General features: G+C 35.5%; 1 non-coding gene across 1 annotated transcript; it reads left to right on the top strand.

Moving 5' to 3' along the window:
- The first annotated feature begins 3,308 nt into the window (after nt 1-3,308).
- On the top strand, nt 3,309-3,412 carry LOC138810714 (U6 spliceosomal RNA). Its single transcript, XR_011367227.1, has one exon. It is a non-coding gene; the product is annotated as a U6 spliceosomal RNA (small nuclear RNA).
- Nucleotides 3,413-12,538: the final 9,126 nt, after the last annotated feature.

Below are 12,538 nucleotides of genomic sequence, written 5' to 3'. Positions count from 1 at the left end.
CTCTGTTATTTTCTTTTAAGTAAGTTTCTAGCCTTTTGACCATGTGAGAATGCAGCAACAAGGGAGCACATTAAAGGCCTGGTGAAACTGACCTCTCAGCGCATTGAATTTTCTTGGTTCTAGATCATGTCCTTCAGAATTTCTGTTGAGTACACATAAGTTTCTCTAAGCTATTGGGACCTTGTCTTAAGGAGTTTTGTTATAGCATCACAATGGAATTGAAATAAACAGCTATACCTCTTTCTCTAAAGGAAGACTCATGGATTTGGCAGTAGGAGAGTTCAAACGGAGGACCTCCAATTGTCTAGGTAGGGGTTCTACCACCTAAGTTCCCTACTCCAGCCCTTGTTCTTCACTTTGAACTTATCAACACATTGCCTTATGGATTTCAAGGATTCTGAAGTAAACTATCTCACAGGAAACTATCATGAGAAATGATGATGCTCTATTTTTTCTCACTCCTATAGATGTTAATAACCCACTTCATGGAGATGTATGGCATAGGGCATTTTGCTACAGTATCAGATGATTCTGAAGCAATACCACTATCCTTTTGAAATTAGTCATTCTACATTTAAAGAAAAATACATTGAATATCTTGAGTTAACTGATGAGTTCTTTAAAAGCCAAAAGTTAGAGCAGCTTTTCAGATTATGGATGCCATGAAGTACCCTATTGGATTTAATTTCTGAGTGAGAAAACAGCTGTTTCCCATTATCCACCTAAGTATAAAATTTACAGGGACTTATTTTCTTTGCATTTTAATGTAAATGACAAAAGTGCCCATTTTTTGACTTTATAAGGGGACTCTTAGTATTACATAATTAAATAGATGTCAAAATTCACTGAGCTGAATAGAGAACATAATTTATATTAAAGTAGTAATTTCTTGCCATTAATACATGGATGTATTTTATTAGTAAATACTGAAAAGGAAAAAAAAAGTATTTCTACAGAAGATTCATCCTGGCAATAGTCACTTTACAGTAGGCTGGTACTACTTGCCTACTTTCAACCACATGCTATTGTTGAATGTGATATTGTTTTAGATCTACTCAAGAGCTATGGGCCTCATCTTGGATTCCATTAAAAACACACCAAAGTTCATACTGATATTACAACTTTTTAAAGATCAAAAATTATTTATTATATGATACCAAAACACTAAATCAAGTCCATAACAAATAAGGACTTTAATATTATTTTAAGCAGTTGTGCAAGAAGGTTCTAATTCAACAAAGAGGGACACCTCTTATACTTTAACAACTTCTTTGAATTTTCTCTTTATTGTCAAGAAAAGTTTCCAATTGAACTCTTCGTTATGTGTCCCCTGCATCTAGGAATACATAGGATTCCACTTTGTTTTTAGATTGTTGGAGCAAGTTCCAAGACTTGCACATATAGTGAATAGAAGCCACTGGTTGATGTATGCTCCTGCACATGCCCACTGTTCTGGCAGGAGCAGACATAAGGACATGGATACTACTCAAGGACAAAATATTTGGGAGCAACCCTAGGACCTTGAAGCCAACAAGGACAGAATGCACTTTCTGATAGACTTGAAGTTCCTGCAACACTGCCATGGCAGCACCAGTGGCATCACTCTCTGCACCTCACATCCCTGTGGAAACCTTGGCAACAGTCCTCCAGGCACAAGACAAGAAGATCCAGTGGGTTCATTCCAAGCTGTGATTGGTCCATTGCAACCATTGTGAGTGGTCTCTGTAGTCCATTACATTGCTGAGAGTTCCTAGTGACCTGCTGGACTGAGTGCTACATTGACAGTTTCCTTTAGGTTATTGCTCTGGGGTTTTTATTTTCTTAGCTAATTTTAGGTAGATTTACTCCTTGGCATCTTCGCAGAAAGATGGAAGAACATAATGAATTATCCTCAAGCTCTTCAGAGAAGGAGATTTTCACTGAACAAGACAGTTTGAAGGTGATCATTAGCTATGGCAGGAGGAGATTTTCCCTGAACAATATACCATGAAGGAGGAAATCATTGACTATGGAAGCTATGGATATGTAAATTTGGCCTAGCACCACCTCGTAGTCAATAAGGTTGTAGTGAAAATAATCCTGAAGATGAGATTTCAACAATTGTTAAATCAAAAATAAGATGGAGAGGCAGGGAAGGTGGCTCAGTGGTAGATGTTTGCCTTACATAAATGAGGCCCTGGGTTCGATTCCTCAGCACCACATAAACAGAAAGAGTTGGAAGTGGTGCTGTAGCTCAAGTGGTAGAGCAGTAGACATAAGCTGAAGAGTTCAGTGACAGTGTCCAGGCCCAGAGATCAAGCCCCAGGACCCACAAAAAATGTTTAAATGAGATGGACATTATTAAGATTTTCCATCTCCCACACATGATCAGCTCATATCAGGTGAGGGAAATGGATGAGCACAAATACTTGGTATTGGAACTGGCCATCCAGATACCTCCTTAGACAAATGTGAAAATCATACCGCCTATTCAAGAATGAAGTCAGGAGTTTATTCAAACAGATTGTGAGGACTGTGCATTACTTTAATGAAACTGAAAATGACTGAAACATTAAATCCAATAACATCGTGTTGGATGACAAAGGCAATGTGAAGTTCAATGACTTTGGCATGAGCATAAGGATTTCCCAAGGGTAGTTGCTGAAGGACGTATTTGGTACCATAATTTTGTCCCTATAAAATAGTGCTTCCATGAAAATTACAATGGCTGCAAAGTAGATAGCTGGTGCTTGGGAGTCCTCATTTATATTCTACAGGGATGACAAATATCCCATTTGAAAGTATGAATTTTAACCAGATACAGGTAATTGTCATGGAGGCCACGTACATTTCTCCATTCATCTGTCTCCAAAAGAACAAAATATCATCTTGAAATGGTAAACTGCAGAGCCAAAGCAGAGGCATAGTATAGAACAAACAATGGAGATCAGCTCAACCAAATTGAGGGATATTTCCTATGTCCTGATAAGCCACTATGTAATGAGCTAAACCCTATTATTCTTGCACTCTTGTGTGACATGAGGTACAGCCTGCCTGATACACACAAATCTATATTGGACAGGACATTCGATGAAATCATGGTCATCTATGTTTTGATTTTTAAAAGTCTTAAAATAGAATGACAGCAATGAAATTAAATCAGTGCCTTCAATTGTTGCAGTGTGCCCAACTCCTGCAGATAAATAGTATGTATATATCTCACAAATATATTACATATTAAATATATGTCTAAAACTTATTTTATACAAAATTAGGGGACAGTGTTATTAGATTTATCCTTGAAAAAAAGATTAACAAAAAATTAAAGATTGCTCACTTTGGCAGCACATATACAAAAATTGGAACGATACAGAGATTAGCATGGCCCTTGTGCAAGGATGACTTGAATATTTGTGAAGCATTCCTGATTTTAAAAAATAAATAAATAAAGACAAATAGAGATCCCAGTTTGAAGTGTGAAAGTAAGTGGAAGGCCCATAAATTCAAATCCTAGTACTGGCCCATAATCATACATTGAATTAATTTTTGTATGTCTTTTATTATAAAAAAAATACTGTGCAGAGGGGTTACAATTAAATGAGTAAGGTAATTTCCTATCAAGTATATTTCCTATCAAGCATTGTTGCCTCCTCCTTTGTTTTTCCACTACGATTCCTTCTCTCCTACCTCCACGAGTATTCTCCCCACCTCCGAAGTTCTAATGTTTGTTTTCATCGAAGGGTCTTGTACATTGCATTTTTACAATGGGTCAACCTGTATCCCTATTTAAGCATTTTGTGTTTTCCCTTACCCTCTCCAAATTAGAAAAATGTATATACAAGATGCAGGATACCAGAATCAAATGCAGTGAAAACAGGAGTTATACCATGGGGGAGGTACATACAAAGCAACAAAGAAATCAATTTATAAATATGCTGGAAACTATCACAAGAAAGAAAAAAAAATATCTTGGGGTTCATTTCGCCTAACATCAACTTGTCTAAAAATTTCTGCTTTTCTCAGACATATACTAGTTATTGCAAATAAGAGAAACCATGGGATCTATGTTTCTTTGGGTATAGCTTATTTCACTTAATATAATTTGTTCCAAGTCTTTCCATTTCCTAACAAATGGGACAAAGAAATTCTATGGAGGCATGGAATTGTGTATATATACCACGTTTCCTTGATCCATTCATCAACTGAAGGGTATCTGGGTTGGTGCCATATCATAGTTATGGTAAATAATTCTGCAATAAACATAGTCTTGCTGGTAGCATTAGTATGATCTTGTTTGTGAACATTTGGGTAAATGCCCAAAAGTGGTAGTTCTGGGTCATAGGGCAGCTCTATGTGGAGTCTTCTGAGAACCTCCATAAACTTTCCAAAGTGGTTGAACACGTTTACACTCCCACAACAATACAGTAAGTTTTCCTTCTATCCACATCCCCTCCAGCATCTGTTGTTATTAGAGTTCTTGATTATAGCCATTCTAACTGTGGTGAGATGGTATTTCTGTTCTTTTTATTTGCATTTCTTTTATGGCTAGGGAGGTTGAGCATTTCTTCATGTGTATATTGGCCATCCTTCTTTTCTCTTCAGAGAAGTTTCTTTTTGAGTCTTTAGCCCACTTATTTATGGAGAAGTGGTTTCTTTGAGGATTGGTTGTTGGGAGATTTAATTTTTTGAGTTACAGGTATATTTTAGATATGAGACCCTTGTCTGTTTAGTGGCTAGTGAAGATCTTTTCCCAATCCATAGGCTTTCTATTGATCTTGTTAACTATGTCCTTTGCCATGTAGAAGCTCTGCAATTTCATGCAATCCCATTTGTCCAACCTTTCTTTGATTTGTTGTGTTTCTGGGTCTCCATTAAAAAAAAATTCGGCCTGTGCCAAGGAGACCTAGGGTTTCTCCTATTCCATCCTATTCCATCAGAGTGTCTGCTTTGACTCAGATGGCTTTGATCCATTTGGAGTTGATTCTGGTTCAGATTGATATATAAGGATCTAGCTTAATTTTCTACAAGTGATTAACCAATTTTGCCAGCACAATTTACTTAAGAGGCTTTCTTCCATTCTATTTTTTTAGCTCCCTTATCGAAGATTAGGTAGCTATATGTCTGTACATTCATTTCTGCCTTTTCAACTCTATTCCATTGTTCCTGATGTCCGTTCTTGTGCCAGTACCAAGCTGTTTTAATTACGATGGCTTTGTAGTAGAGTTTGAAATTTGATATTGATATTCCTTCATCACTGTTCTTTATGTTAATGATATTTTTTTCTATTCTGGGTTTTTTATTGTTCTATATGAATTTTTGGATAGCCTCTTTAATTCGTTGAAGAAAGGGGTTGGAATATTTATAGGTATTGCATTAAATTGGTAGAAAGCCTTGGAAAGTATTGCCATTTTCACGATGTTGATCTTTCCAATCCAGGAACATGGGGGGTTTTACCACTTTGTAAGTTCTGTTTTGATTTCCCTTCTCAGGTTTTTAAAGTGTTCATTATAGAGGTCCTGCCCTTCTTTGGTAAAATTAATTCCTAGATATTTTTGGGGGTGCTGTTATGAATGGAGTTGCTTTCCTGATTTCAACCACGCTTTTCTCATTATTGGCATACAGAAAAGCCATTGATTTTTGATGGTTATTTTTATACCCTGCTCCTTTGCCAAATTTTAAATCAGCTTGAGTAATTTTGGTGATTTGCTTTTCTTTTATGGCTAGAAATGTTGAGCATTTCTTCATGTGTCTATTGGCCATCCTCTTTCCTCTTCAGAGAAGTTTCTCTTTAAGTCTTTAGCCCACTTATTTATTGCTCAGTTGTTTCTTTGAGGATTTGTTGTTGGAGGATTTATATATATATATAATTAGTAAATAAATTTCAACTAAATATAAACTTTATTGTCCTCTAAATTGAAGTGTTGACCTATATTTTATATGAGAATGAGCATTTACTCGTCTCATTTTTAAAAGTCAATTTAAATTTTCTATTCAAATTTTATACAAAAAAAAATGTGTTTGGTGTTCTAGGAAAGTTCTCCAAAAGTTAATGTAGAGCAGTATGTAGGGCCATTGTGAGATTAACTAAGAATTCTGAGCCATGAAAAACTAAAGTTTTAAAAGTTGAAATAAATACATGTCAGAGAGTTAGAAACAAAACTTGGGTTTCTAGGGATAGACTTTCAAACCCTTTCAATACATTTGGCTGGATAGATGGTGCTACAGTTGGTAATTTTGCTTCACTCAAAAATTCTTGGTGAGGTTTTTGTGTGTAAGAAGAAAATCCCTTTGTTTCGTATTTATGAACTTCATGTTAAAACTTTAGCAATGGACCTTCTGTGGCCCCTTTTTAACTGGAATTATTTCAAGATTTTTAAGACCTCAAAATCCTTTTGTACTCTGAGCCAGGCTGTTTTGAACTATTTACTTTCAAATTTATTAACATAATCCATTTATCATTGTAGGGAGGAGAATCCTAAGCTAAATAAAGTCTACTTGCTGGAGTTGTTTGTAAGTAATGAAGCATTGGGTGTTTTGGGGTTAGCCTGTGTAGAGTAGACTGGATTGAGATGACATTTCCATGATTAATAGGTAAAATCACCCTCTTCCACTAGAGGTGCAGGATCAAATGAGTGATGGGCATTGGTTTAAGGTTTCTTTTATTTTACTATGTATGAATCTTCCATCATATACATATACATATATATATGTATATATATATATATATATATATATATATATATATATATATGGCTTGAATCTTCCTGATATGTTGTTTTATAAACATTTGGTTTTACATGATGTGAATTATAGTTTTTTAAATTAAATAAGCAGGACATTTGGCCTTAATCATGTAATAATTTGATTAATTTTAAGAGGAAAAAATATCATCAGAATTAAATTAGGTTATCATCATTCAAAAATAAATATTGAAAGGATATAAAGCAGAAGAATTTATGGGGTGCTTAATATATTCTGCCTTTCTTCTTTATAAGGTTTGTTGTGACCTGATGGTAATAGATTTGCAATGGGTAAAAGTGTTGTTGGTCACTTAGAGTTGTTACTTCAGCAAATGTATGAGAATGTCTGATGATGTTGAACCCTAGGTTTCTGAGAGGAAAAACACAGATATAAGTCCTCTAAGATGCTAACTAAAATGAATGAAATTCACACTCCATTAATAGGAGGGGAGGGCACCATTTTGTTTGCTGTCTTCAACAGCCAAATGCATTTTTCTCTGTAGGTGATTATCAGCAAAGAGGAGATTGTAGACAGACTCAATTCGTGGATCCTAGTCAATGAAGAGAATAAGGAGATGTCTGGATGGCTGGTGCAGACAAACAACAATTCTACATACAACAGACAGCATTATTGAAGAAAGGCTTGAGAAGTTTCAGATGGTGAGCCAGCAGTGTCCAGGCAGGTGTAGTTTGAATACCCTTCTCACTGCTGAGAATCTCATGTTACAGGCAAGTTTCCTATAAGGGTTGAAGGGAACAGTTGCTTCTTCTGCATTGGCAAGTCTGATAGGAGAAGGGGCTTGTGTCTCCTGAAGTATCTTGGTGTCCTCAGGCCCCTGAAGGAGTCTAGTTATTGCAAAAGAACAGAGGTCATTTATGATTAAATTGATGATTTCAGATAGTCACTAGGCCTCAGATGTAATGTAGGTCAGTAACATATGTAACAAGAATTCATGTAGTTAAATGAAACTGAGTTATATCCACTTGTGAATTAGAAGTAAAATTAGAAGTAGATTAGAAGATATCCATGAGAGAAATCAGTGGGGCTGTTGTATCAAGAAAGTAAGAACAGACCATATTTTGAATTTGTTTAGTGAGCACTTCTTGACTTTCCAACCTTTCCCTGTGAAATTGCATTAACTCTCACATATAATAAGAATTTCTCAATGACAAAACTCTATAAGACGCATCCCATGTTTGTGGTTAAGAAATAAATGCTTTGGGGGCCAGGCACTAACAGCTCAATCCTATAATCTTAACTATTCAGAAGTCTGCAAACTGAAGATTGAAGTTCAAATCCAGTCCAGACAAAAATCTCCCTTTAGTTCTCCAAAACCATGGAAATGAAGCTTTACCTCAAGTTATAGAGTACCTGCCTTAACAGAAAAAGCTAAAACACAGTGTCTAGGCCTTGAGTTCATATTCTCATAGTGGAACAAATAAAAAGTAGAAAAGAAAGATGGAATAATAATGGAGGTTCCTATTTTCATAACTTGCCAGGACCACATGGAATTAATAATCCTTTTAAGTGAAAAGAAGGCCCAGTTGAAGCAAATGAGTAAACAGTTAAAAAAGGCCAGCAGCAAGACAAGAGACTTCAAGAGGGATGACAAGCTTAGCAACAAAATCAAGAGCATTCATCTTCAAGAAAACACACCTCTGTAATCCCATATACACCTTTGATTATTCTCATCGCTATGACCATCCTCTAACGTTGGCTACACTTATCCACTAGAGTCACCGAACACAGCGTATCCTTTGTGACATTTCATGGATAAAGTTGCTTGTCCTCATTGTCATCAGACATGGACTATGCCTCTCAGTGGACAGGTAGATAAGGAAAATATGATAGCTATATGCATATAGATATACATGTATGCATATACATTCATATATATATGCATATATATACATACATACATACACACGTACATGCACAACAGAATTTTATTTATCCATTCAAAAGAATGATAATGAATCATTTGCAAAGAAAGGAAATAAATTGGGGAAAATCATGCTACATGAAGTAAGGGAAGAAAGCCAAACCCAGAGAGACAAATGAGATATGTTTTCTGTTATATAGGAAGTTAAGCGTAATATAGATCAATACAATATGCACACTTTGTGGTGGAATGCAACTATACACCTAGGTATGAACTGAAATATGGTTAGTTCAGAGAATAATTCAAATAATGTAATTCCTTAGAATAGCTAACTCACATTCCAATAAAATAAACACTATGAATCAAGTACTAAGAGGTACGGATGGAGTCAAGGTGGGAAGAAATAGATAAATGAAGCAATAAAGTGGAGTGAAATGCAGTGCTCTAACTTAATGCATATCCTACCAAATGAAGAAACTTGAGGAAAAGGTGGGAGTGAGAGTGCTGGGGAAAATTATGAAAGAGGTGAGATTGTACTCATGTACTCATGTACTCATAATGAATGTCAACTCCTGTGAAATTTAAAAATCCAATACTCAGTATGCTCATGAAAGTATTTCAGTGATGATGATTCTCTGAATAACTAACAAACAATGAAGAGTTCAAGCAAATGAGGAGCAGAAAGGGAAATGATGTTCGGCTGGAGAAGAAGTTTAAGAAAAGAGGGGGCAGATTAATGAAAAGAGGAAGGGATGGCAAATATAATCATTATATTAATGATATCAATGTAGAAATGGAACCATGTAACTTGGAAGATGGGTAGTTTGGGGAAAGACGGGTAGATTCAGGGAACACTAATCAAGATGCATTGTACTTATAAACAAACTCATTGAATTGAAACCACTTTGCACAATGATAAATACAAATGAGTTAAAAAGACAAAAAATAAATTTGTGCTTCATTTTTTGTAGCACAAGTAGTAAATCGTAAGTTATAATTTGGATAAAAAGTAAAGTTAAATTAGCTACATGACAAAATAAGAAACGAAATGTCCTGTGGGTAACATTGTCTTTGGAAATATCCGTGCCTCATAATATACTTTTCAAAATATCAATATTCTGATTATTTTGATTTTTTTGAAAATAAAGTGATCGGTGAACTTTCAGACACTATTATCATAATGCCTAATGATACATAATTTAGCTAGAGTTGATAAGATAATCATTGTTACTTATCTTATATTGTAAAATATAAGGAATTTTATGATACCATTACATTATAACACAGATACTGAAGTTTCCTTCTTTAAATTGCTCCACAGGATATGGTTACATATAACCTGATACAAGTCCCAAAATCACAAATATAAGTACAATTACTTAGAAGGAAATGGTAGGAGGACAATTATTATCTAACACAATCAATGTCAGCCATGGACTTCCTGAAAGAGAATCATAGACAAATCTGTTTCACCAGGCTTCTAGTGCCAAACAAGAAGTGTTGAAAAGACCCATATGGCAAACTACTTCTCAAAGTGAGATCACTATATAGGCAGACCCTCCAAGACTCCTACATGGAAGAGACTGTTTCTGACCCAGTGCTCTTATTTTTTTTTTACCAAAGAAACAGTTCCTTTAGTAATTTATGTTTTTTGAATTTAGATAATGAATCAACATTTTTCACAAAATTAAATTTGAAATATCTTTGATCGGTTTTTCCATGCTTAAAACTAGCAATACAATAAATAATAGTTGCCACAATTTGGAACTTTTCTGCATCAATGGAAAAACAATCTGGAGAATATAGATTCTAGAAAGAACCAAAGGAATCCAAAGATATATCTATTTTCCACAGAATTGTTCAAGTGGAATGAAGGTCAACATAGTTTCTTTAAATTAAGAATTAGTCTAATGTCTGCACACCAACAGTTAACAAATGTTTATTCCAAACTTAGTGATTGTACAATAGGTAGACTTTGTGGACTTTCTTATTTTTGAAAGAAAAAATCTACTTGAGTGAGACACAGGAACCTTAAGAAGACTTACAGATAAAGCACATAGTGTGTTAGAAGAAGACACCATGGTAGAAAAATGAAACTTCCTTTTTGTTGGTCACGAGGCATGAACTAAGGGCCTGAGTACTGTCACTCAGCCCTCTACCACTTTGGGACAGAGTACCACTTCTGTTTTTTTGTTGATTAACTAGAGACAAATCTCATAGACTTTCTTCCCAAGCTAGCTTAGAACCACAATTCTCAGATCTCAGCCTCATGACTAGCTAGGATTATAGATGTGAGCCACCAGTATCCACCACCCCACAAAATGAAACTTTTCAGCTTCTAGTGAGTTCAATTTTCAGTGGCCAGGAAAGACCTACTAGAATGGTGCTTGCCACTAAAGAATTAAAACTACAGAATGAGCAACCAGGAAGTTGTCTGTTAGTAAAGATGCAAGTATGAAAGGGTGCTACTAATTTCAGTTATTTTATTTCAATCTGATTGACCTTCAGTACAAATCTGATCTTGTTGTCACCTCTTGGAAGGAGCAGAGCCTGGGCCTATGCTACTTCGAATGTAAGAGACTAGAAAAAGAATACCCTATGGTACACAAGTAGTTGAATGCAGGAAAGAAGCAACATATTCCCTGCAGGGGAAGGCATGGGAGAGATAAAGGCCTAGAGAAAAAACTGGTGGTCACAACATTTAACCCCTTCTCCTCCAAGGAACTGACCTCCCACATAGTGGCAGTGACATAATTCACCTAGTGCATTTTCTGATATGAAGGAAGGTGTCATGTCTCACTAAACAACACAATTGTAGTCAAACAAAGGGAAATTCTTTTGTGTTGCCCTTAGGCCCAGTCTCAGTTAATCTCCACATTAGACTTTGTCCAGTTTCTATTCTTACTACAAGGTCCCTAATCAGGAGGAATGTGTGATCTCCTGGATTTCCGATGGCTCTTTGGGAACTGAGACCACTTTCAATTTTAAATCTGTTCCTTTTGTCAAGGCTGTGGTGGTTGGTGGGAAAGCTCATCCTCTGAAATTTGCCCTAGTACAAAATCTCTTCAGAGAAAGTCAAGGAATGACAGATTCTGCCTGAATTTCTACATTTCCAAAGAGGTCAATTAATATCTGATTCTGAAGCTCAGGTGGAGGTCCTTCAATAGTTCCTCTGAGCTGGAGTGAAAGTTAGCACAGACTCCAAGTCATACTCACATTTCTCCAGCTCTTTTTCATGACCCGAAAGATCACAGGAGTTGAGTTCAGAAACAAGGAAAAATGAGACTAGCAGAAGAATCCTGGGCAGGGGGAGGAATTAGACACCGTGAAAATGAGGTCAGAAAATCTCCTAGGATCACTCATATCATTCAGGAATCACATAATAAGATTAGGGAATAAAAGTAATAAATTACTACCTAATTAGTAACTCTACTTCACTGACTACAAGTGTTCTGTAAAAAGGTAGGTGACCTGGACTATGTTGATTAGGAAAAGAGAGCAAATTTTTTCATCACAAAGTTCTACTAAATATCTTCATCCATAGCACAGATTGTTCTTACTCTCTACTTCTCTGATACTTTTCTTTGCTGGATTCTAAAAATGACCTTTGAAAGTGTTAACATCTTCAGATGTAATTACATTTTATTTTAATCCATTTGTTATGAAATATAACAAATTATGGGGAAAATCTGTCTATGGGACATTTTCTTCAATGCCCTATTTATTTGATGTTATTGTTATTTTTTATAGTTTCATTTTTAAAACTTGAGCAAAATGTTTTGTTAAATTAACACTAATTAGTTGCACATTTTTCATATTATTCCTTGTTTATAAATGTGAAAATATGTCTTGATCAGCACCCCATATGTTTTCTTCATTTTCTTTCCTCCTTTTCCACACAAACTCAGATATATTCAATCAATCACATCAACAATT

The sequence above is a fragment of the Dipodomys merriami genome, unplaced genomic scaffold (genome assembly GCF_024711535.1).
Source record: "Dipodomys merriami isolate MVZ:Mamm:240054 unplaced genomic scaffold, mDipMer1.0.p SCAF_506, whole genome shotgun sequence".
NCBI classification, from domain to species: Eukaryota; Metazoa; Chordata; class Mammalia; order Rodentia; family Heteromyidae; genus Dipodomys; species Dipodomys merriami.
The sequence above is the reverse complement of the archived record's forward strand: the minus strand, read 5'-3'. Positions and strand labels throughout refer to the sequence as shown.